The 26435-nt window shown below is 41.1% G+C and overlaps 1 long non-coding RNA gene across 3 annotated transcripts in view; it reads right to left on the bottom strand.

Annotated features, from left to right (window-relative positions):
• LOC104849646 overlaps positions 1–26435 on the bottom strand; it is a 133101-nt gene that overhangs the window by 56848 nt on the left and 49818 nt on the right. The gene's annotated exons all lie outside the window — the stretch shown is intronic.

The raw sequence follows: 26435 nt of genomic DNA, 5'->3' as shown, positions 1-26435 counted from the left end.
CTCTTTGAAATCTCATCTCTGCTTCTAAGTAAAATTCAGGGGCTATGGGGGAAGGGTGAAAATGCAACCTGCAAACCAAAGACTCCGTGAGTCAGCCTCTACTATAAAAGTTCTCTAAGATCTCCCTAAGACCTCTCCTTGCTCAAAGTAAGAGTAGTAGACCTGTATTGTTTCTGCAGTCTCCTCCTCTGTGTAATCCGCCTTTCCTCCACTCTCAGGACCCATTCAGCTGGGTTAAGTGGACCCACCAGGCTAATCATGCTGCCCTCCTCTCGGCCACACTGACTGATTCAGGTCACTTTCTTTCATGTTATGAACATGAGTCCTGGATTCATTCTGCTGGAACTTTGGGGAAATATAAGCTCTTTATCAACTGGAATTATTAATCAGGTAGAATAAATCTTATACAAGTGGATAGAACATGCAGGAGAATGAAAAATAATACAAAAGAAAGTATCCTGATAGAGGAAAGAAAGAAAAAAAGGAAGGAATCAAGTTTTGTCATTATGATGTAATTATGAATTCCTGGATCCAAACTTACCTGGAGCTGGACCATCATACTGAACTTTCATTTGTGAGACCAAATGACTTCTTTTGTTTCTACAGTTAGGAGTCTATGATTTGCAAACAGTTTTAATTCAGTAAGCAAGTGGTGTAGCCTCTGTTCTTTATGAGGCATTCATTCATGTCTCATGCTCTCGTCTTCTTCATTTGTACTGGTAGTGGTCTACCCCTGCATTAGTCTGTCTGAATCTTTCCCCCTCTGAAATGAGAAGCTTGAACCAGGAGCGTTTCTCCTGAAATATTTCAAATCCCTGAAAGCAGTATCAGGATACACTCTGACTTTCCATTATAGCAGTTAGCTTTAACACCTTTTCTACATATCCCAGAGAGTCAATCGTTACCTGGAGGTTTTCTCATTGTTACAAAATGCAAACAGAAAAAAGTTATCCAGAAAATCTTGGTTCAGAAAAGCTCTTCAAATAAACGTTCCCTCTGACTCTTTTTTCTAAGTCTGATTGGCTGAGAATCACAGATACTAGAGAGATGAAAATACTACCTTTCCTGCCACCCAAGATTTTTGTAGATTCTGGATGATTGGCAGGTTGCTTGGATACCAGAGGCAGCTTCTGAGCTAAATGCAAAGGGCCCTGCCTTGAGCTAGCATATATCTCCTTCTACAAAGAGAGGGAATTGTGCTTTTCTCAAGTGGGAGTAAAAAACCTCCATAGAGGGGGAGAGAAGACACAGGCTGGGATTTGAGGCTCAACAGAATCTTTGGCCTATCTTCAGCAGGAACCCTTGCTCAAGAGGACTTGGAAGGGATTAGCCATCATGAACAGAAAGGACCTAGCACCTGGGGGCACCTAATGTTCTCAAGGCTGGAGATTTGATGCTTTCTCTCTCAGGGCCCCTCTCAAGACTTCAGAGCACACTCTTCATGGGTGTGGAGAGCTGCCACTGTCATTGTCTGGCTAGCCAGTGCACCCCACAAGAGCATGGTTCACTATGTCCAGTTCAATTCTACTGACCTTCCAACTGGAGCACCATGCCATGAAGACCTCTTAACAAAAACAATAGCTGGGTCTAGCTTTTTTGTGTACCTGACTCACCATGAGTCACAGCCCCCAGGGACCTGCTTAGCTTACTATTGTTATCAATTAAAAAGAGTCACGTACATCCCGCACATATGAATGTCAGGTGGCAGCCTATTTGGGGATGTTGTCTTTTGACTTGGAATTTGATTCTCCATGAAGAAATCCACTGGTAATGGCATTAAAATATTATGTCTCCCAAAGGCCATTTTAATTAGGGATAACCTAAACCACAACATCTAAAGTAATGACTAACATTCTAAAATGGGTAGGGCTCTGTGTTTGATTTGCTTTACCAGTCTTGTCTTAGCAAGTCTAGTCATTCCTAATCTTCTTCAAGGACTGGCTCTTAAATTCGGCAGAGCAGAGGGCCAGAGATTAGCTCAGCAGCACCATGCCTGCCTTGCAAGTCCAAGGTCCTGAGTTCAATCCCCAGTACAAAAAAAATTTTTTTTGGCTAAGCAGGAGTCACCCTGGTCCCTTCAAATTTTCTACCACCATTTTCTCCATGGCATAGAATTGTGTGACATCATTTCTCACATTCCCCTTTTGTCCCTTACTTTTCTTCCTCCCACTCAAGAAGCTTAATAGACAACCATGTTAAATGCTAATGAAAGAAATGTTGCAATTAAATGTCACTGTGTTTATATCTATGTGTGTCTTCTGCAATAGAAGATAAAGACTAATAATCTTCCTCACCAAGTTTAGAGGAATAACAAACAAAAATTATAGTTGGATAACCTGCCAACAATATTTCATAGAAGCTAAGTGACAGTAAATAGAGCCAACATGTGAGATTGAAATGGGGCTTTCCAACAAAGACCTCCCTGAAGCACTTTCAAGTTTATCTCCTGAATAACAAAATAATTTCCAGTTGTTTTTAATATCTAGCTTTTCAAAATTACTACCATTTTTACCATACCGATGACATAAGTATTGATACTAATTTATATATGGCAGCTGTTTATTAAGCTCATGCAATGGGCCAGACATTGTGTTAGACAATTTATATGCATTCCCTCTTTTATCCTCAGAACAGTTCTGTGAGAAGAGATAATCATGATCCCCACTTTGCAGATGGGAAAATTGAATCTTAAACAGGTAGTAAGACTTGGAGCCAGGAATTAAACCCAAAAAGCATGACCTATCTTCATATCGTATTCCAAAGTACAGGAAGAATCTTTGACCATGGACAGTGACATGACATTGCTTCCTCTAAAAACCACACCAGGGCTCCCCTACCGTCTCCCTGATAAAGGCTCCATTTTTGTCCTCTTCTAACAGCTTCCTTGGACCAGGCTTTTCCCCACTCTCATCCTAATTCAGAGCTTGCTGAATTTAGCATTTTTTACTCTACACTGCACATTTTCCTCTGTTTCCACTTGTCACTCTCTTCCCTGCCACCCCTCAACGAAACATGCGGGCTAAACTTACTCCAACCCCATTCTTTCTGCAAGCTGCTTCCTTCCCTGGAAGGCCTGCCTCCTCTTCTCTACTGCTGGAGAAACTGCCTCAGGCTCCCTCTCAAGATACCACCTTCTTACACAGCTCCCCGCCCCATTCATTCAAAATTCATACTTCCCTATGTTGGTTAGCTTTGGATGAACATAAATTATTGCCCTAGCTAGATTACAAACTCCTGAAGAGCACAAATGACACATATCCTGGCTCCTTTAAGTCACTTTCACACCTACCCAGGGCCTGGCCATATCATTCTGCTCAGGCCCCCATGAGGGCCCAGTCAAGATAACTGAACTCCTTCTAGCTGCCAGGACATGAAATAATCCATGTTGCTATTGACTTATGCTTTGTTACCATAACACAGCTCAAATCAACCTCTGGAAAGGGACAACCCACAGTAGATCCAGCCACTAGCTCTGACACCCACATGACTACCTGCCACAGCAGCATGGCCCTGGCTTAAGAAACAGCCCAAGAAAGAGCCAGAGAACACTGCAACATGTTTCAAAGAAAAATCTATACAACATACTTCTCAGATCCTGAGTACTACAACAAACAAAGCACTTATTGTTCTGGAGTTTTTATTTATCTGATTCCCTAAGTGATGCCTCTTCTGGTTTAAAACAGAAACTATAAAAAGTACAAAGAATACATTTTTATTACCGCCCATTACCTCATCTTTTTATATATTTCCTTCAAATTATTTTTATTGTATAGTCTCCCTGGTATTGTACTAAAAATGATTGAGACCAAAACTGTGAAGTTCACCCCAGCCCTGAGACTCTTGCCACCCAGTGAGGGTAGTACACAAGGTAATTAGAAAGTACCTCGCAGTATGAAGGCCAGGGCAAGGCCGTGGAACATTCCATACTGAGGGAGAAGAACGAAGACAGAGTTCTCAGAGGGCCTGGTACTCAGTACCCTCCAGCACAGCTCCTGGAGTCCTGTTGTGAGCTAGGAAGGTGATGAACTGATGAAACACAGAGATGGACAGTGACTTGTTCAAGGTTTCTCAGCTCCTCCTGCAGTACTTACAGAACCACATGTTCTAAAGTCACAAGATCCTAAAGAGAACTTAATGTAAATAAAGACATGAACCAAAAAATAAATATACAGTCACCCTCTCTATCCATGGGTTCTCACAGTCCAAATAACTGAGTTCCTTCTAGCTTCTGGGACATGAAACAGTGCACATTCACAGATTTGACCAATCCTGGTTTGAAAATATTTGGAGGAAAAAATTGTATCTTTTCCTAGTAGTAATCTCTGCTACCATACAGTAGCTATTTACACATTTACACTAATTAGATGTTATAAATAATCTACAGGAAAACAAGCATAGGTTCTATGCAAACATTACACCATTTTATGTGTGAGACCTGATCGTTCTTAAATTTTGGAATCCCTCAGTGGTACTCAAACCAAGTTCCTACAGATTACTGCACGTATACAAATACATATCATTTATTAGACTCTCTGTGGGTACACACAAGATGTACTACTTTTATTGAAAAGACAAATTACATGCAAATGAGGGCCATCCTGGAAAATCTGAGATACATAGTTTGGTCGTTATTACACTACATGCTTTTTCTCAATCCTACAGGGATTTCTTAAAATATCCTTATATTTCAGCAAGACATAAAATCTTATCAAAAATGTCCCAAACTGGAATCAAAGAGTCAGGAATAGAACCATATCTGGTCCATTTCACTGTCCACTTGAAATGATTTGCAAAAGTAAACAGTGTCATTAGGGAGACAGAATTTCATTTCCCCCACACAACTCTTAACCTAGAAAGCAAAAGGGCCCAGGCCTTTAGCAAGCAGAACAGTTTCATGCTATTTTGCATTTCCTTCCTTGAAACTACCTCTGATAGTTTGAGCCCCAGGAGGAAGAGGGCTACCTGAAAGTAATTTTTTTAGTTCAATAAAATAACGAAACAAAGGCACAGGCAGAGACCTCCTCAGCCCCAGAATTCTACATTATGTAAGTTCAGGGCTCAGACCATCCTGGCAGAAGGAATTAATTCAACCTGATTAATTCAATATTGTTAAAAAAAAGTTGGTCCAAATGGTTAGAACAACTGGAGGACAAGCACATAGCCATCAATCAGCAGTACAAAAGAATTTTTTGATACATTCAGTGTCTACTGAGCAACACCAAAGAACTCAAAGCAGAGTAAACTTTCTTGAGTAACTGGTTTTAGGTTGGGTAAAATATGAACATTTTTTTGCCTGCTAATGATAAAATCCTAAGTGTCTTCTCAGAATCCTGGAGAATAAATCTTCCAAAAAAAAAAAAAAAGATGATGATGATGGTAACGACAACATACAATGTGTTTACCAAAAACTACAGGGTCCCAATCACCAAGAGAAAGCTGACCATTAATCAAAACACTGATCAAACTTGTATGCCACCTTGTAGATCACAGGGAAAATATAGAAAGTAAAATAAAATATATGAAATGACAATCACACGATAAACTTCATGAGGAAGACTAAAGAATTTCTCTTAGCTAAAACACAAAAAATACTGATCACCATCTTTTGACTGGAAGAACAAGTTCAAATGCATTTTTCCTTTCTTTCTTTTTGCACAAATAATGTTAGGAAATCATTGAGTCATTACACTGGCAGCTCTCAAAAGCTGATCTTTCCACCCAGAGGATTTTCCAAGACAGTGAAATCTATCCAACTTCTGGAGCAAGGAAGTGGGGTATCTGGCTGGTTTCACAGCAGTGCTCAACACCCATTCAACTCACTAAACTTCCTACTTTGCTTCATTGCATGTGCTGCTGTTTTCCACACATCAGTGGCTCCCAACTTTTTTCTCTCCAAACCCCCTTCATCTCATCAGCCTGCTCTGTTACTGAGTCTGTTTGCTTTCCTTGCTAGTCCTCAGTGATTCCAGCAAATATATATTAAGCACCTACTCTTGCAGTGTGTTATATCACTTTATCTCTCTTTGTAACACTCCAATACCCATTTTCCTTCCTGAGCAAATCTTCCCTCTCAATTCAGTATAGTATAGATATATAGGAGGAGGGAGTTGATAAGTTCTCATGAAATATATCAGACTTTTTAAAAAAAAAACTGTAAAGAGTAACAAATAAAATACCTGTGTATCTACTCCCCACTGTAGAGGATACAACATTAATGTGATTGACATCTCATGTATCCTTCCTCCCTGCTCATATCCCTCTTCCCATCTCCCTAAAGGTAACCACTAAACTGAATTTAGCTTCTGTTATTCTCAGGCATTTTAAAACATTTTACTAGCTTTGCATATGTCCAAACACAAATAAATACATAATATACAGTATTTTCTTAAATTTTAGGTATATGGTTTTGTACTACGGATTTTTTCAGTTTGCTCTTTTGCTCAGTATTGTGTAGTTTAAAATCATTCATGTAGTACCGATGACTGAAATTTATTCCATTGTCATCAGTATTTACTCCATTGCATAAATTTATCCCAATTCATTTATCAACCTCTCCTTTTTGTTGTCTTTTTTTGGTATGTTTTGTTTTTTGTGGTTTGTTTTTTCAGTGCTAGGAGTAGAAGCCAGGTCATCATGCATGCTAGCCAAATGTTCTACCACAAAGCCATAACCTCAGTCCCTGGTCACTCCTTAATGGACATTTAAGTTAATTTCAGTGCCACTGCATTTCAGACAGCATGGCTGTGAGCCCTCTCCTGGGATGCTCCTTAGGTACCTTCACACCATTCTCTTTAGTTTCACCTACACATTAAGCAACAAAGTAATTGTTATTCCTTAAGGTGCCAGTGAAACTCCTAAGACTCAGATACATTTCTCTCAGCCTGAACTATGACCCTCTTCCGTTTCACCCAAGACTTAAAAGTTCACAGCCAGGCTACTTTGATCAGCAAGGTCTGAAGATAAATTCCAACAGATCCCATCCCAGTTCCCTGGCCTTCAGCTCCGCATCACACTGTGACTGAACCTCAGTGCAGAATCAAACCGGAACTCCTGGGTTTTGCATTCATACACTTCTGACCCTACTGTTTGTTCTCTTCCACAAAAGAGTTGGTGCTTTCCTGGGAAATCAATTTGACTTCCGTTATACTTTAAATTGTAAAGCAAGAATGAATATCTTCATCTAGGTGGTCTGTTTCCTGGCTTATTTCTGCTAATCCCTTTTCCTACAGTTAGGCTGACAGCACCGTGACCCACTCCTAGTCAGGGTCTAGGATGCCATGTCCTGCACTTGTTTAGTGCACATGGTTCTTTTCTTTGTCATCTCTCTCCTCCATGCGTCCAAATGTTGGACACCCTTTTAGAACTGCAGCAAAGACACTTGAGAAAAAAAGTATCTCTCAGAATTAACCTGATAAGAAAAAATGGAAAATATTTGTTATAACAGTTGGGATTCTCCTTCCAACAGTAACAATTATACCAGGACAAGATGGTTTTCAACTGAAGAGAGAGCCTCTCCTATGTTTTCTTTCTCAGGACATTAAAATTTTCCCATACTTTCAAGAAGTCAAATCTCCATTTTCTCATTTGCCTGAATACTAACCGCTTTTTAAATGACTTAATAAGATGCATGAAATATTTGAGAAATAAGGATAATGAGAAGAAATACCCAGCTAATAAAAGTGTCATAAATTGTTAAGAGCCATATCTTTGACATTCCAGGCACAAAAGATAAGATTCTTTTCAAAGGGTAGAATTAACAAAGACAACATAAAATCTACTAACACTAAAGACCATGTAAAACATAAAGCTGAAATATATATTCCCAAATTCCTTGTATATTATAAAACCAGTGTTGGGGAAGAAGGTGATATCTATTAAAATCTTATTGGGAATCAAAGTGGACAGAGAATTTGTCATCATTTTCAATTAATTCTCTCATTTACACATATGCACACTCATGCACATACACAGCTACACACATACATACATAGCATGCTCACAAAGCAAGAGCACACATATGCACATTCACAGTGTATATGCCTGAAACATGCAAGTACATTGCATTTTTGCAAGTTAAACAACACTGAAACATTTCAGAAGAGCTTTGTCTTCAATTATGCTGGGCCAATTATGCAATTGTATTCTATTTAGAGAGTATTTATTATAGTTACACACTGTGCCATTTACTTTTGAGAGGATTTAACATACAGCTTTGAAAAAGACAAAGCATTTCACATGTATTATATCATTTGCTCCTCTCAGAAGTATATTCTTATCTTCATTTTTCTGATGAGGAAACTGTGCTTTAATAGGTAAGTAACCTACTGAAAACCCCTCTGTCAGCAAATGAAGAGCAGAACTTTAATATTGTCAGACTCCAAAAAATCTAAGAAATTAAGCACATCCTAATAAAAAGACAACTGTGACACTTAGAACTGTTTAGTCCTCACAGTGCCTTGAGGTGGACACACAACAGACAGATGAACAAATGAATACAAACTAAGGAGGTGCAAATCCTAGTGGAAAGAAACTGAGGCTGTAGCTCAGTGGAAGAGCACTTGTTTAGCACACATAAGTCCTTGGGCTTGCTCTCCAGAACCACAGGAAAATACTATGGAGAGGTGAATGGTTTTTCTCTCCATGATAAGGGATAGGTAGACAGATGAATTAGATGATTAGACAGACAGATAGATGATATATATATAACACAGATAGAATAAATAATCAAAACATTTATTTTTGCACATTTCATGAATTTAATTTTCCTTTCTGAATTTCCTTTAACCTTTGTATCTGAATTCACAGAACAAGAGGAATCAGTACTTGGAAATAGAAATTTCCTGACTATGCCTTTATACCTGGAGTTCAGTTGATGGACAAGTGAAAACAGTAAGGCCAAGACTTAGCCCTTACTTAGGTCTGTCGGTTTCACCAGTCCGGTCATACCAAACCTTTGAGCACAACCAGCTCTATCACAGAAACCTCCAGGGGGAAAAAAAAAAAAAAAAAGGGAAGGAGTCACACGCCCGTGTCTATTATCTCCCACCTTGCAAGGCCCCTGGGTGTCCAAAAAATATTCTATGGAAGGAGAGCTCAGCATTTTCTCTGCATTGCCAACCCTTGAAGATGAAACTAAGAAACTCAAGTAAGAAAGAACAAACTGGTAAAGGATTTTGTAAAGCCCATGTGCCAAGTCTGACACCAAAATTGGCATAGCAAACACCATACCAGTCACAGATCCACACAGGGGCCCTGGTGAGGCACACAGGGAAGTACTACACACATTACTTAGTAAATCTGCTTTGTTGCTGTAGTTCCCACTATGTTGATCCACTTTGCAGATAAGGAAATCGACTTTTGTTCAAGAGTTCAGGTCACTTATAGGGCACAACTAAGACAAAGCCCTGATCTGTCTGATTTCAGTGCTGGTGTTTCAAACACACTGAACTCTCAATGGTCCCTTCCTGTTCCTGTTCCATCCATCTGTCACCCAGGTGCACAGTCCGGATCTCCTGGTGCACAGTAATGTGAAACTTAGTAACAGTAGTAAAGACCCATGTAAAATGTTTATAGCCATATTAAATTTTCCTCAGCGCAGGGCGACCGGGTGCTTCCTGAATCTGATAAGCATTTGGCTCTGAGGTTTTACCAAGACTGTTCAAAGTGCACAGACGTGGCCAACAGAATCAGAAAAATGACTATGTGATCATTTTGCATGCAAGATGTAATGACCCTAGAGACTTGGGTTCAGTGGCAGGGATAGAAACAAGTCTCTAGCACTAAGTGTTGACAGTGTCGACCCACATTCTTTGGAACCTTGGTCAAAGCTTTTACTCATTTCTCTAAAGAGGTCTATGATCCTAAAAAGATGGGGAGCACCATCTATGCAACCTCATTTCGTGGCTACTTCTTTGGATGCTGTCCCAGGGCAGCTGAGGTGATTGGTGTCACCATCTGTTTGGCATTTAAATCCAAACACAAGCTGTGTTCTAAGGCTTCTGTTTTTGGCCTTCCAGGACAGGAAATGCAGATTAATATCCTAAGCAAGCCTTCTCCAAGCTGAATCCAGGATTCTTCTAAACCCCTGTCCAACCCATCCACAGTACTTTACCACAAGCTACAGTGAGTGCAAAGCTGGTTTCTGGAGTCTGTCCATCACAAGAGCACACTTCACAACTGATTTAAAATTTCCATGCACAACTGGGAAGGCAAGCAACCAGCCAGCCTTTAAATCTTAGCCAAACACAGATTCTCAAGAAAGAGAAGTCAGGGACGAAGCCTCAACAAGATTGACATTCTGTATCGCAACTTTGAAGTCACTGAGGTCCAGAGGCCTCTAGGCCTAGTGTCCTGGCAGGCTGTTTAACTAAAACAGAGAAGAATGGCCCTGCCAGGTCAAGCAAATGTTTTCAGGAAATTGTGGGGTTCCCAGACACATACTGTGTGTGAAAACAGACCTAGAAGGTGTTGGCATCAGGCAAAATTGATGTGAGACCAAGGGAGGCCAACAGGAAACTATGAGATAATAACCCTCGCTGAAGCCTAGAAACCAAGAATAAACAAACACACATCCAGTGTCTTCGGGCTGTCAAATCACTGACTTCCTAGCAAGTATTGCTAGGGGGTTCCGAGATGTCTTTTCCCTGCTATGTAGCTAAACCACCTTCCTCAGAATTCTAGGCAAAGGTCACACTCCCCTATGGCCCAGCTGTAAGGGAAAGAAATGTTTTTAAACTACTGCACCAGCAAAGTGGAGACTTCATGAACCGGTTTGAATAGCAGAGAAGATGATAGACCACATGTATAATGTGGGTTTGCTTCCCCAGAAAGCTTCAGACAGGGCCAAGATCTCATTCTTGGAAATCCAGAGAGCAGAAGATATGGCCTCAAAAGAACATCTTAAAACCACACTGTAGAACCCACATTATTTCTCATAAACATTAAAAAAAATTTATATGTCTTAGTCACTAAAAATAAAATATTAAAATTATTTTAGGTAGATATGACAGGTATTATTTTCACCATATTTTATGCCTTATCCAAGGGCACATAGTGGGGAATTATAACCCAGGTGTTCTGGTCATTATTCCATTTGTTTATTCCACCAGGGATGTACTTAAATGCTGCCTAAATTCCCAATTTTTGTAGAATTTCTGATTAGCAGTAAAGGTGACTATACAGGCCCAGTGAGGTGGAGAGACTTCCTTCAGAGTCAAGGTTTCTACCCTGAGAGTCTAGGCTCATGTATGCTCTGCAAACATGGATGGCATCTCTCAAGCCCTGGACACTCCTCTAGGTTCTGGGAACAAAAAGATATTAAGGAATAGTTCCCAGCCTCCTAGGTTCTCAGGAAGCAGGGGAGGGAGAGAATTACTATCACATTAATTCTGTACTGGGAGGTAGTGGGTACAGGACGTAAGGGCAGCAGTTAGACAATATTTACTTGAGTCCTAGATTAGACCAGGCCTTGGGATTCTGGAACAAATAAAAAGTCTTTATCTTTGAGGAGTTCTTTAGCCAGGGAAATCAGATTAATTCAGAATAATGTGATCAGCAAATAAGTGCTTTAGTGGTCATGTGACTAAAACTGAGAGGAGGGCGGGGAAGAGGATTTCAAGTTTCTAGACAACTGGGTTTACTGGGTGACTCCTGACCTGGGTCAACTATGGGCCACCCCACAGTGGCTCTCCCTCAACACAGAGTCACCCTTAAGGAAGCAGCACCTCCTACAACCCAGAAAAGTTTGTCTTATGAGTAGAAGCTGCATCTCTACCTTTCACTTCAAATGTGGCAGAACAACTAAAAAAGAAGGGGTTCACTTTTTCAGAAGCCGTTTTCCTCACTGTTGCATTGTTGTTGTTGTTCCTGTGAACTCATCCTTCAGCTTATGTTTGCCTTCTCCTTATTACTGTTTTCTCTGCCAGACCTAGCAGAGTCTCAGAGAGAAATCCATTCAGAGAAGCCTTCTCCCAGAGAAGGCCATCAAAGGGAGCTCCTCTGGGTAAAAGGCTCCACAGGCTGAGGGCAGCTGTAAGAATCACTCCAGCTGCTCTCCTGGGTCAACAGGTCAGGCCTAACAAAAAGCTGAGCTCATATTTCTGACCCTGAGTGTCTCAATAAACCTCAGAGGCCATTTTAGGAGTTGAAGCAACACTTGTAAAAAGAATAAGAAATGTCATCTCTCTGCCACTGTGTAATGGCAAAGTAAAATTCAAAATGACTCACTAGTGACCACTCTAAATCAAGGAAGTAAACTGAAAAATGTACTGGAAAAAAGAAAATTATTGAGATCCAAAGAGTAAGAGGCATGTATTCTAAATCTTCCAACACATGAAGGCAATTCAAGTTTATACGTTATACATAAATCAAGAGAGACCCTCTGGAAGATGGGTAAGAAGAGAGGTGCATGAGAACATTTGCAGGTCTCTCCAAATGTTCTTCATGTGGCAATAACATAATAGTGAGAACTTTCAATAGCTTGTTTCCTTAAGCTAAGTATAGTGCCTTGCTAAATAAAAGTAGAGCCTATTAACATTTCTTAAATGAATTTATAGTATGATTATTTTCACTAGAAATGAGCTTTCACAGCAAGTGTGGGTGGGTTTATTGATGGATCCTATATGTCTTCATGTTGTGTTTATAAATGTAAATTTTAAAATTAGAACATAAGATCAGTGAACTCAGGGAATGACTCCAAGGGTCTCTGATGAAGGCTCCAACCAATAGCTCTTTTTTTTTTTTTTCCTTTTCAGTGTCAGGGAAACCCAAATCATTGAGCCTGTGGCAAAGGCAACTAATCAATAGCTCAAGAAAGAAAAAGGCCCATCTGGGGAAACCAAGATAGCAGATTCAACAGAAGGAAAGTAATAAGACTTGCTTCATGCCACATCTCCACTGGTCCAAAATACTCAGCTTTGGTAATTAATATGAGCAAATGACCTGGTAGATCACTATAGCAGAATAAAAATGAGGGCCAGGAGAGAAAGCAGTTTGGTGGAACTTGAATACCTTTGATTAAACATTCTCTACAAAGACAAAGTAAAATAGAATTCAGTCCCATCATCAGCCATCAATCTTACATAACTTGCTCTTTCCCACCATTTGTGGCCTCATTCTCCAAAACATCACAGCTGGCTTTCTAAATCCTCCAGTAAACTCTACCAGAATCAAACTCATACTCTTTTCATAAGCCTTCAGGGATGTAACATGATCAGTACTGTGAAGAACCAGTGATCACAGGTGATTTGCAGATAGGAAAATCTGCCCATTTTCCAGCAAGTGTCAGAGTTCCCTACCAAAGTGAGAACTGAAGACATTCCATAGCACAAAAAGTGACTTGTAGAGTGGAATGATAATTGTTCTCAGAACGAAGACAAAGTTGGGAACAATGTGGCATATTAAAAACACATAAACAAAGACAATTGTCTCTTTTTCTGGGAAGTGTAGTGAGAGACAGGAGCAATTTAACTGGGTCCTCTGATTTTGGGGGGCTGGTTAAAGCTGTCCACACGTGGACGTTACCCACCTCTCCCCAAAATTATAGCCCATTAAGAGAATGCCCAGGGATATAGGTCAAATATGAAACAATGCACAATGAGAGAATTATAAAGTTGAACAAGCAAGAGGCCTACCCTCTGCCTTCAGGGACAAGTGGGCAGAGATTCTTGGCTTGGACCTCATTTGCCTCCTTTTTTTGCCCTCCCCTCTATTCCCATGTCTCATATTCAGGAACTTTCTAAATTCTTCATATAAACAGCTTGAAAGGTGCACCCAGATTTCTAGATATCTCATCCAAGAATTTTCCTCACATGACAAAAATGCTTGACACACATACTTAAAGAAGTAGTGATTTATTGGGCTCCTAGTTTCAGAGATTTCAGTCCACAGTAAGCTTCACTTCATGGCTCCTGGGAAGCAGCTCAAGAAAAGAGTGCCAGTGAGAGATGTACCCTCCAAAGGCATCCTCCCTGTGACCACCTCCAACTAGGCGCCACCTCCTTACAGCACTTTCAGCTCTTTGCCCTCAGTGGAATAATCCAATGATGAGTGTAGCACCCACACGATCCAATCACCTCCCTAGGAGTCTCTTCATCCCCTCAAGTTGATAAATGGAAGCTTAGAGATCACACTAGCCATTTCTAGCTGGAGAATTCCAGCAAGAACTACCCGGGGTTCCTGGGAGAATTAAGTGCAAAGTTGTAGATGACAGGTCTTTGTAAACTCTAAAGCACTTTGATGATGTAATATAGCATAATAATAGCTTCCTCCTATCCAACTCAGCATTTGCAGATGGTGGGGGTCATGATATGAAAAGAAAAGATTGACTGTCAGCATTGTGAAGACTTTGAAATTTGGAGAACATTAGCAACCCTGGAATAGTCACCCTTTTTGCCACCAAGACCACCAAGAGAAGAGAAGGAAATAGGACATGAATGAGAGGGCAATGTGAAGCTTATAACTCAGAGGAATAGCTATGGGTGGTTGAAACACAGATGAGAAGAGCTGCAAGAAACCTCAAAGAGAGATGAATTCAATCCTGAATTTCAGCAGAACAAGAAAATATATGCTGCAAAAAAATTCAATGCCAATCTTGAGCAAGAATTAAGAACTTATTATAACAATTACTGATACATATGAATACCTGCCGCGTGCAGACACCATGCTAAGTATTTGCCTTGTATTAATTATACCTTGGAGGAACTGAATGATAAGAAATTAGCTAATACATATATAGTTTTTAAATTAGTGCCTGGAATATACGTACTAAACACAATCATATTATTATTAGCTCATTTTATAGGTAGGGATACTAAATACTACAGAGAGATGAACTGATTTAAATTTACATAGTGAATTTAAGTGGTAGAGTTGAGCTTCCTGATCTTACAGCACAAAGGGAAAACATCTTCAAGGATCTCCTATAATTAAATTTTTATCTTTCTTTGGCTTACTAATTCAATTCAGCAAACATTGCTAAGTACCTACTTTGAGCAAAAAATTCCAAGTTCCAAGAGAAAAGGGACCTGGGTTATCACCAGTCAAATAACTGACTGTTGCAGGCATTTAGAAGAATAAGAAGAAAAGCATGATACTGCAGATGCTCACAGGCCAGTGGAAATGACACCTGCTTAAATAATCTAATAACTGCCTGCATGAGATAGGGACTAAAACAGAAAGATGGGAGGTGGGGCATTGAGAAACCACAGATCAAGAAGCACCAATCGGAGCCAGGTGTCCATCACAGTGTGTCAATGTTAGGAACCTCTGAAGCATAATCAGGCAAGAGGGAGCCACTGCCCCTAGGCATAATAAGGCCAGGGCTATTAGTCTGCTGGAAAGAGGGTTAAGGTTACATTAATAGGAAGAATATGAATTTCTCCTGTTGACCAGATGGGGGTCTTTGAAAAGAGATTAGCCCCAGTAGTCCTAAATTGTATTTGAGTTCTCATACTTTGGGAGAAAGCTAATCATGCCCACAGTTTAAATTCTACTGTGTCCCCTCCACCCTAAAAATTCTCTGGCACCCTTCTATGGTGCCAGGTAGTGAAGTGCCTAGGTCAGGGATACAAAGCCCTACCTCCTCTGCCACCTCATTTCATGTAGCTCCCTGTAAAAAATAACTCCTTAAACCCTCAACAAGTCTATGGGACTGGCTAGAGTCAACTGTCATTTGGCACATAACGGTCATTCAGAAGAGTTTACCTTTCCCAAAGTTTCTGAGATTGCAGTGGCCACAGGAAAGTTTTAACCTTTCAAATACATATGGAAGTTTATGGGCAGGCCCTCAAAGTGAGGGATAAAGACGTATTCCCATCTGGCACACAGTCACACCCTGTAATCATTCTCCATCCTCTTTCCTGAAACAGAGACATGGTGACATGAGTTTTAGCAGCACATTTGCAACCATGAAATTCCAAGGATCTCAGCTCTCTCCTGAAAATTCCTGAGCCACCAAAACAATATCACAAAAACTGAGTTCCTGCTGCATTTAAGTGATTGCTACTTGGATCTTTAGTTATCTACAGCTGGACTCAAAATTCAAAGCAGCCATGGACTCTGAGAAAGACAGTGAGGTAGAGAACAAAGAGCTTGGAGATAAGACTCAAGCTGGATCCCTAGTTCTCAACGAGTCTATCTGTAGAAAGGGATGTCTCGCGGTGATTGCTCCCAAAAGCTAAGTCTAAACAACGTGAATGGAACAAGATGGTTAGGAAGCCAGAGAGGTGGTAAGATAGGCGAGGAAGGGAGATCATTAATTTGCTGAACCCCACTGTGCACAATTCTGGTTCAAATCCCTGGGAGACCTTCAAAGGCACTATAGAAACTTTCTTCTGAAAGAATGGTGCATGTGTCAGCAGCAATGGCATCCCCTGTGAGCAGATTAGAAAAAGAAGACTGTACTATCCAGCCCAGACCTCTCGAGCCATCATTTGCATTTTAATGAAATCCATGTAATTCCTGTGTCAATACAAGTTTGAGATGTCCCCAGTGTAGAATGCACTTCAGTGCTGAGCCTTGGAAAGATAGGAGCCTCTTGTCCCTCCTTGATCCAGGAAGCAGTTGCTCTTCCGCATTTCCAGGCTAAAAACAAACTTCCATAGCTTAAAAGTAAATCTTGAAAAAAGGAAGCTAGGAGGTTCAGGAAGCACTAAAAGTAGGAAGCTTTCATGAGGGCAAAACTGATCACCCAGATTGAGGGAATGAACCACAGTATCTGCCACAGGGGTAATAATAACATCTAGTTCATGTGGACATCAGAGACATTAAATGAGCTGCTATGTGCAACAGCATAGCTTCTCAATAATCTATTGCCATCATAATCATAGCAACAACAACCAAAACCACTGGGAAAGATATAATTAATGTAATAGTACCTAAACTAGTTCCTGTATCTTCAACTCCCAGAGATAAGGAGAACAGTTACTAACCTCAAGGGACATACAACCTTAATAGGGAAATAAGGCTTGAGGACATGAAGCAATACAAGACTGGAGCCACTTGTCCTATAATAACACACTCAAATGAGTACTAACAAGGGTACCAGGTACCCTTCTAACAGTTACAAAATGTGGGGAGAGAGAGAGACAGAGAAAGACACTCACCCACCTGATCTTTACAAGAACCTATTAAAATAAATACCATTATTACTGCCACTTTACAGACGAGGAAAGTAAGGCATAAAGAAGTTACGTGATCTGCCCAGAGGCCATAGCTTAACCTGTACATTGCCACTAAGACTAATCCAGCTATACACTGCTTGGCCCCCTTCCTATAGGAAGCCACAACAGTGGTTTTGGGTGTGTTCTTTTTTACCATGCTTAATTCTCTTTCAAGGTGAGCAAGATGCCTAATGCTGGCCTCATTCTATAGATTTTGTAGGAACTAGAGTTCTGCACTGCAGAGCAGAAAGTGGAAAGGACTGCCTTCTAGATTTCAGAGGAGCTGAAACCAGAAGGCTACTATCCACCAAGAAGTCAGGGAGGTGGGACGGACAGTGTCAGATGTAGAAGCCAAAGGGCCTCCGATTCTGAGCCAAGTCTGGCCACTTCATCAAGTCATTTAGAAGTCATTGTTCTCATCTGTAACCCAATGCAGTGGGATTAGCTCACCCCCAGATTCTCCCTTTAAACTCTAAATCCCTACAGCTGGATAACTTGCTTAAGCCCCCTCATCATTTCTCAACCTCCTGGGAAAACAGCTGTAATGTAAAATCTGAAAGTAAAGGATTTTCCTAATCTCACTGGCTATGATATGTTCTTTCACCAAAGATTTAAATATTGACTATTTAAGAAGGGGCAAAGTCAAAGTGTTATGATGATACCTATAAACATTCTGTCACTTTCCATCTAATTTTAAAGTGCTCTGTACTTGTATGATTGTTATACAAAGCATTTTCACTTGGACTATCTTGGCCTTCCTTTTTATAGTCTAGGCATCTGATTGATCTGCTCTCTGTGACCTGAGGGGGACCTCAGCACTTCCCTGTGCCTTTCTTTAACTGTACCACATTATTTCATCAGGTATGCCACATTGTGGACTCACCGCCACCACTTCTATCTGCATGCCGATTACTTTGTTGCTGCAGTGAAGCAATCTTCTACCTGCAATTTTCTTAGTGGATCAAAGATCAGAGCTTATTTCTTGAAATGTTACCCTCCATGCTCTAATTTTCCAGAAATCCATCCTTTGAAAATACCAGTAGGACAATTTCACTGCAAAAAGAAAAATACCACTCTGCAGGCTCTACAGAAAACACATACAGTAGTACTAAGGTGCCCAGTCAGCTTTGTTGACACACAACCCTCCTCCACCCTCAAGGGAGGGTCCTGTGAAATGAAAGGAAGCTCCACTCTGAGGAAGAGGCTGGTGTGAATGGCACATTGCTATATTCTGACAGTTGTGCTGAGCCAAGGGCCACAGGTTAATTTCATAATCTTCCCTTTCCACTCCTTTCTATTTTTACTTTAAAGCAAGCAAGCCATCATCCAGACTCTCAAAGCAACCCAGAGATGTCATATAGTATCTGTCACTCTGAAGGATAGAGGGTCTACTAACTGCTAAGCACTGTAGAGACACAAATAGCCACTCCTGAGATAAGGAGAAGCACAGTTGCTAAACTGAAGGAACATACAACCTTGATAAGGAGATAAGGCTTGGGGACATGAAGCAACACAAGACTGGTGCCACCTGTTATGTAAGAACACACTCACATGAGTATTAGCAAGTGTCCACAGGCGGAATTTCCCCTCCTCTCTTCCCCTGTTTAAGGCCTGCAGAGTCTTTTCTTAAAATATTTATTTGCATCTAGCTGAAAAGAGTGCATCTTCTACAACTGAGGAGCAAAGACAGGACCCTGACTTCTATGACCAGCCTGAAAAGCAGCAGAGGGGAGTTGTGGTCAGGGCTGATTACTTAACAAGTGAGGTAATAAGACAATATTCAAAATCAAGAGCTTCATTCTCAGCACTTACTTTCTTTAGGACAAGAGAAGAAAAAGGAACTTCCCCACACCAGAGGTTCTTTGGAATATGCAACTCAACCATTTCTAGGACAAAACTGGCATTTTCTTAAAACACATATCACTCTTCTCCCCTCCTCCTCCCATGATAGTTAGCACTAATCAACGATATCACTCTTTCCTGCTGTGCACTGTATCCTCACCACTGTTCTCAACAGAGTATTCCAGGCAGCCATTCCCACTTCTCAAGAGTTGCCTCATGAGATGAATTATCTTTCTAGCCCAGTTAGTGACAGGGCAAGAGGACACCTGGCACTTTATGGATCTCATCTTCTTCCCGCAAACACAAAGTGTTCATTCACACCTTCTGGATATCACATGTTGGGACACTGTACTCAAATATTTTCCCTTCTATATTTTTACAGCAAAGTCATCCTTCCAGGTCTGGCCCCAATTTTTCTCCACACAAAAGCCTCCAGGACGCTTCAACCTCCTGATCTGGTCTTCCTCTCCTCCCATCTCTCAGGTCTGGCTTCTAAAACTGCACAAGGGACCTCTGTCCTATGACTTCCGGTTCTGTTTATTTCTTTTTCTTCTTCTACTATTAGGCCACTGATAGTTTTTAAACTTTTTAAAAACTTTATTCACAGAATATTGGATATATGGTAGAGTTCCTGCTTAAGAATTTATTTGTTTTTAATTCCAGTGAGGGAAATATTTGGGAGTTAACTTTTAGTTTTGGTTTCTAGAAGCTCTATCCCATCAGTGGAAGACAAGTCCCCACCCTTCATCTCTGGAGAAAACTATGAGGTTTCGCTCTCTAGCTATCTATCCTCTATCTAGCCATCTATTTATACACACCACTCTGCAGGCTCTACAGAAAACACATACAGTACTAAGGTGCCCGTTCAGCCTTTGTTGGTTGATCACATACACACACACACACACACACACACATATAGTGATCTTCTGAGTAAGGCTGTTTACCTAAAAGCACAGGCTCTTTTCCTAGACAGACTTCATGCTAGACTGCCAGTTGTCCCCACTCCACTGGTTATGAACTAAATTTATAAACCCTGAAATGCACATGTTGAAATCCAAACCCCTAATGTGATGGCATTAGGATATGTAGGCTTTGAAAGGTGATTAGATCATAAGGGTGTAGGGCTCATGAATGGGATTAGTACCCTTATAAGAAGCCTCACAGAGTTCACTCACCCTAATATGGTTTGTCCCCATCAAAACTCAGGTTGAAGCTTGATTTTGGGGGGAGGGAGGGTACCAGGGATCAAACTCAGGACCTTGTGCTTGCAAGGCAGGCAGCAGAACCAATGAGCTAAATCACCGGCCTGGAGGCTTGATCTTTAATACAGCAGTGTTGAGAGGTGGTGGGACCTTCAAGAAGTAATTAAGTTATGAGACTCCACCCTCAGGAAGGGATTAATGTAGGCCTTGTGACAGACCTCACAGAGCTGAACACGTAAATGTACCCACGCAAGAAGTTCAGAGTCAGATTAGGGAAATAAGATAGAGAACCCCACCTTCATCCTTATGTTCTGGGTGGCACAGGGAAGCAATCTGCTTACTTCAGATTTGTACCACTAGTATGGTCTGAATGTTAATGTTCCCCCAAAATTCATAAACTAATCATTAGCCAGGCATGGTGGCGCATGACTGTAGTTCCAGCACTCAGGAGGCTGAAGCAGGAGGATCACTGTGAGTCTGAGGCCTGAGCTACACAGTGAGGTGAAGGTCAGCCTGAACAACACAGCGAGACCTTGTCTGAAAGAGAAAAAAAAACTAATCACAAATGTGATGATATTAAGAGGTGAGGCTGTTGGGAGTGACTGCATCACGGGACAGGATTTCTGCCCTGAGAAAAAGGTCCCAGAGGCCTTGCTCCTTTTAACATGTGAGGACACAAGAAAAAAAATGTTTCATCTGTGAGCCAGGAAACAGTACTTACCAGATACTGAATCCACTGACATCTAGAGAAATAAATTTCTGTCATTTGTAAACCATGTAATCTGAGATAGTTTATTAAAGAAGCCTGAATAGACTAAGACAACCCACTTACATGCAAAAAAAGAGTAATATAATTGAAATGGTAATGAATTGGCCTTGATCAAAAGATTTCTAGTAACCCTCTCCCCACTCCAGGTACAAGTGTCATGTAAAACATATGCATTAATGCATGGGCCATACTTACTTCACACACACACACACACACACACACACACACACAACCCAGAGTGTTTATCCAAAATTCAAATCTATTCAAGCATCCTATATTCCCCTAAATCTAGCAACTCCATCTCCAAATCTGTACTTTTGAGAAAATTTGCACAACTACTGGTCTTATCTTGAAGTTAGCAGTGTGTTACAAGAATTGCGTATCATAATTAGTGGGGACTGAACAGATTGGGAACATAGATAGGTGTCATTCTGGTAAGGAGTGATGGCCCAAGGTGCCAGTTCTTGAAGGAAGACATCTACCACAATTTCTGGTGGCAGGAACCTGGCTTGTCTAAAGCGTCATGACTCATTTCAACACTGTATTTGAATAATACTGTTCTTGTGGGTCTTTTTCCAGCTTCATTCTCACAGTTCCACCCATACTATGTGCCCTTTCCCTCCTTAACAACTTTTCAGGCTATGTCCCAGCTCCTAGGGCTGCCCTGTGCTGTCTTCCTTCCCCTTCTCTGAACCCATCCCCATATCCTCTCTGAGTGAAAGGATGATGAAATCCTTCTTTCCATGGAGGCACTTCCTTTCCTTTACCTCTTTCTCAAACCCTCCTCTCTTATTACTTCCCAATAAACATGATAATCCATCACATCCAGAGCTCAGATAAGGGGGGAAAGCCTGCTTTCCTGAGAAGCAAGAAGGACAAAACCTCCACAACCTCCCTGAAGATCGGGGTAACATTTATACTGGCAAGAAAAAAGAAGAAATATAAGCATTTCACCTATTTGTTAAAATATAAGATAATGTGCTACAATGAAGCCAAAAATTACAGAGGCTAAAGCAAATCATGAATTTCACTCTTCTCACCATCAAAAGACAGGCAGAACCAGTAGGAGATTATAATCTACAGAGCCAACCCAGGACTCAAATGCCCTCTCTTCTTCCAATATCACACTGATATGTGCCAGGTTATATTCTAGTCAGGTCAAAAAGAAAGAAAGAAAAAGGGAAGGCAGAAAATTTCTTTTTAAGTAGCAGTTCTTTTCGCAAGCCTTCTATTCCTCTTCCATCGTCAGCCACACCTAGCTGCAAGAGAAGCTGAGGCATGTAGACAACCTAGGTGACCATGTACCCTCTGCAAGGAGAAAGGAGATACCTTATTAAAAGTAAGATGGGAACAATTTTCATTTTTTGACAGAAGTCTCTATATTGGGGCAATCTGAAAATTCAAATCTCACTATAGTATACCACCAATACGCAGCATACACAATGAAATAGAAAGCTGAATAGTGCAAATGAAAGACTGTGGCCCTCCAGGGAGGAGGATTTCCTGGAAGTTTGTGGTAGAAATAAAACTTCACCTGGCTCCTGGCAAGTCAACAATTACTGACCTGAGTAGATAGAGAGAAGCTGTACTTTCACTGAAAGGTGACTTACAGAGTTATAGTACCACTGGGTACATCCACTTATGATGATAAGCATTAGAAAAAAACTGGGTCTTGATAAAGCTGAATTCTATACCTAAAACCTTCATATCTTGAGTTACTTTGTAAACAACATATTAAACCTCAGGCCTCTCTTTCTTTCTGGTTTTACAGGTATGTACTAAGAAGTTAGGCAACTAAAACATCATAAAGAGATAAGGAATAAGTTCAATTTCCTCTTGTAGCCCTCCACTTCTACCAAAGTCACTTCCTGATGTATCGCAAGACGATGTTAATCATTGCCACCCTCATCTCCACCCCATTAAATCTATTTGCTTGCCTTATGTGTTCCTAATCTATGTAGACATGTACAAAACATTCACTTTACTTCCCATGAATTTCCCCTCTTGTTGTAATAACTGCTTCTTTTGCCTATTTTCCCTGGCTTGCCTTTCATCTTCTCCTCCCAAATCCTTTGGCTTCATCCTCATGCAAAGGGCTCAGAACTGTGACAATATCCTCTCTGCTCATCAGCTCCCTCTCACCTCCACCCCAGCTCAACATTATACCCCCTGCTTCACAGCAGTAGTCTGATCTCAGGATTGAGAGCGTAAGAACTACAGGAAGGTATTTTTCAGACAGAAGCTGTGAGCTATGGCAAGTTCTCTCATCGCTCCTTTAGTGCTCTCTGCAACAACATTGTGAAGCAGACGTAAGAAACCCACACAACCCCATCTTCTTTCTGAAAGCACAAGGTCAAGAGGACAAAAATCAAAGGCTAGCATGATCCTAGTCATTCCCCTTGTTCACTCTCTTGCTGCTGGGGCAGGAAAAGCCAGGGAGAAATTAGCTTTGGAATTATAGTCTGAACACCTTGGCCTTCTCCAAAATGAATGCTTCAGGAGGGCCCAGTAGGCAGATCATTAAAGCCTCCTTAAGCATTGTTACAGGAAGGCCATTGAGAGCCACTAATCTTGCCACAGGAATTCAGTATTTATTCAGTCAGCATTTCTATAGTGAGCTGGTGGCCAGTGAAGGATTTAACAAGGTGTTTCTTCTAGCCCACACTTTAGGAAGGGCCTGACCTTGGGTAGGTCGTGTTTCTTCTCTGAACCTCAATTTTCTTATTTGCAAATTGAAGGGATTAGACCAAAACTTCCAAGTTGGGGCTGGAAAGAGATGCTTTCAATGCTGGGGATGTAGCTCAGTGGTAGCTCACCTACTTTGCAAGTGCGAGGTCCTGAGTTAAATCCCTGGTACAAAAGGTGGAGGGGTCAAAAACATTACTCCCTCTATTTTTTCCCAGGGGCCTGGATTCCCCTTCAGAATGCAATGGTAGTTCTGCCTGGGGAAAACTAATAGACACTAAACTTAAACAGACTATCTAGTCGTTGAAAAGCTTTTTAACCTGAAAATTTAATTAAGCAACAACACCTGAATGTTCTCTTAGGTGTATGCTCAGCTTGCCAAAATCCCCTTTGCTCCCCAAAGCAAGTCACAGATGGCCCTTCAAAGGTCACATAGATCAGAAGACAGGATGACAAGTTATAGCTAATGAGCTGCCCTGCCCCTGTAACAATGCCCAGAAATCATGAAAACCTGTCCCAGCTTCCTCTTTTCTGTGCTCCAAGCAGCCCTTTCACACGGCATCAGTTTGTTACCACTAGTCTCCCTCCATGGCCCACAGAGCTGTTAACCAAAGAGCTCAAATGTAACTTGGTACTCAAAGCAGCAAACTAGAAAGAGAGCCTAGTGGATGGCACAGCTAAAGGAAACTAGGGCTCAGGGCTGGGAGGAACAGCCAGCTAATGATCTGGATGCCCTTGGACAAGTCCGTTAACCTCTCTGGGTACAGTAATTCCTCTGTAAAATGAACAAGGAGGATCAAGAGAGCTCCAAAATCCTATGACCAGATCGTACAGTTTTCCTCCCCTCTCCTCCCATAATACCTCCTTTATCCTGGCCAGTTCCTAGGAGGATCACTTCCCAGAAAAGTGTCTGCTTTTCCTAGACACTGCAAACTCAAAAGGCAGCCAGTTCTGATTGGGATTCACCCCACATTTCTTTTCTCTATCACCAGAAATGTTCATTTGAATTGATGAGTTGGGGACCGCCAGCCGGGGTTGCTCTGGCAATAGACAGTTGAGTTTATTGGAAGTGAACACCAGGCTTTCAATTCACATCAGTCTGGGTCTTCAGATTTGCATGATTGCACATTCAGAGACAGGCACCTGCATCAGAGCATCCTTGGCTGCCTGCATGCTCTGCTGCGCCAACCCCAGCTGTTATAAGCTGCCTGTTTAAACAAGGCCTGCAGGGAGTTCAGCACACCACTGAGGCGAAACTGCATGTTAGTGGTTGAGGATGCTAGCACCAAAGAGTCCCCACAGTTGGCCAGCCCCGTGTGAGCACTCTTGGGGACAGCTGCAAAGGTTGTGCAGTCCGAGGGAAGCTTCATGAACGGGGGCATTTGCTAAGGTCTATTTGTTCTTTTTTCTCTCCCGGCTTCAGTGCTGTGTCTTGAAATGCTCACTTTCCCCACAGATACTTCCCTGGGCCTCAGTCTTCCCTCAAGTGAGGGATCTATATGAAGAAGCCCCTCCATGAAAATTTTACAATAGTGGACAATCCATAGTTATTTCAGTGTTTAAGTTCCAACATTAGATTTCCTAGCTGTGTAACCCTGGACCTCTCCAAGTGACTTCAACTGTAATTGGGAATACTCTTACTGCTTATTTCAACAGAATTTTCAGAATTAAGTGAAGTAATACTTGTTAAGCACTTAGAATAGGGGCTGGCACATGTCAAATGTTCCATAATCTCAGTTATTATTGTTATCATTAATTTGCTCAACAGAGATCATACATGGAAAGTACTTGGAAAAAGACAGTTTAACTTCATTATTGAAAAGCAATAATCTTACTTATAAAATGTTCTTTATAAGCAAGATAGAATTATTTAACTGTGATACTGGGTACTGGAAAATGCAATGTAATCTCTAGTGAAAGTTTACAGTTTTAAGATTAAAATGCACTGTTTAGAACTCAGGCTGAGGAAAGGGTGGGAGAATGAGACCGAGTGGCCCTCCTTTAACTCATCCTGGTTGACTCATCCCTTGGGCTTTCTAGATTCTCTCTCCATAGATGAACTTATGCTCATCTCCGAGCAAGAAAACTGAATAGAAAAGTTAAATAATTTGTCATTGATTTGTGACTCAAGACGAGATCTACAGTTTTGCTATCCCCACCTCTCAGTCCAGCCAAGCAATGTGCCAGGCAGACATTCCGGAGGGGACAGATATGATATGGCCCAAACCCACAGTGTCAGGACTGACAAGAGCATCTAATGTTTATACGGAAGGGCTAGAACAGAGTTGAGAAAACCTTCCCAGCAACCAAAAGGGTCGGGAGGAAGAAGCAGAATAAAAATTAGAGAAAAGGGCTGGGGATTTAGCTCAGTGGCACCATTCCTGCCTGGCAAGCACAAGGTCCTGAATTTAATCCCTGGTACCAGAAAAAAAGAAAAAACTTAGAGAAAAAATTAGGAAGTTCAAAGCAAGAAATCCAATTCACAAGAAATAGCAACTCTAGTGAGGAAAGGAAGAAATCATTAGAGAAAAACATTAAAGTTCCTTAGAAGTGAAGAGCACAAGCTTTCTAAATGAAAAGGATCTGTTAAGAATATAGCATGAGGGCCAGGGATTTAGCTCAGCTACACAGTGCCTGCCTGTCAAGCATAAGATCCTGAGCTTGATCCCTGGTACAAAAAATAAATAAATAAATAAATTTTACACACACACACACACACACACACACACACACACACACACATATATATATATATATATATATATATGGAGAGAGAGA

The sequence above is a fragment of the Fukomys damarensis genome, unplaced genomic scaffold (genome assembly GCF_012274545.1).
Source record: "Fukomys damarensis isolate Sample0158 unplaced genomic scaffold, DMR_v1.0_HiC HiC_scaffold_29, whole genome shotgun sequence".
NCBI lineage: Eukaryota > Metazoa > Chordata > Mammalia > Rodentia > Bathyergidae > Fukomys > Fukomys damarensis.
Note: the sequence above shows the minus strand (reverse complement) of the source record. Positions and strands in the feature narration are given on the sequence as shown.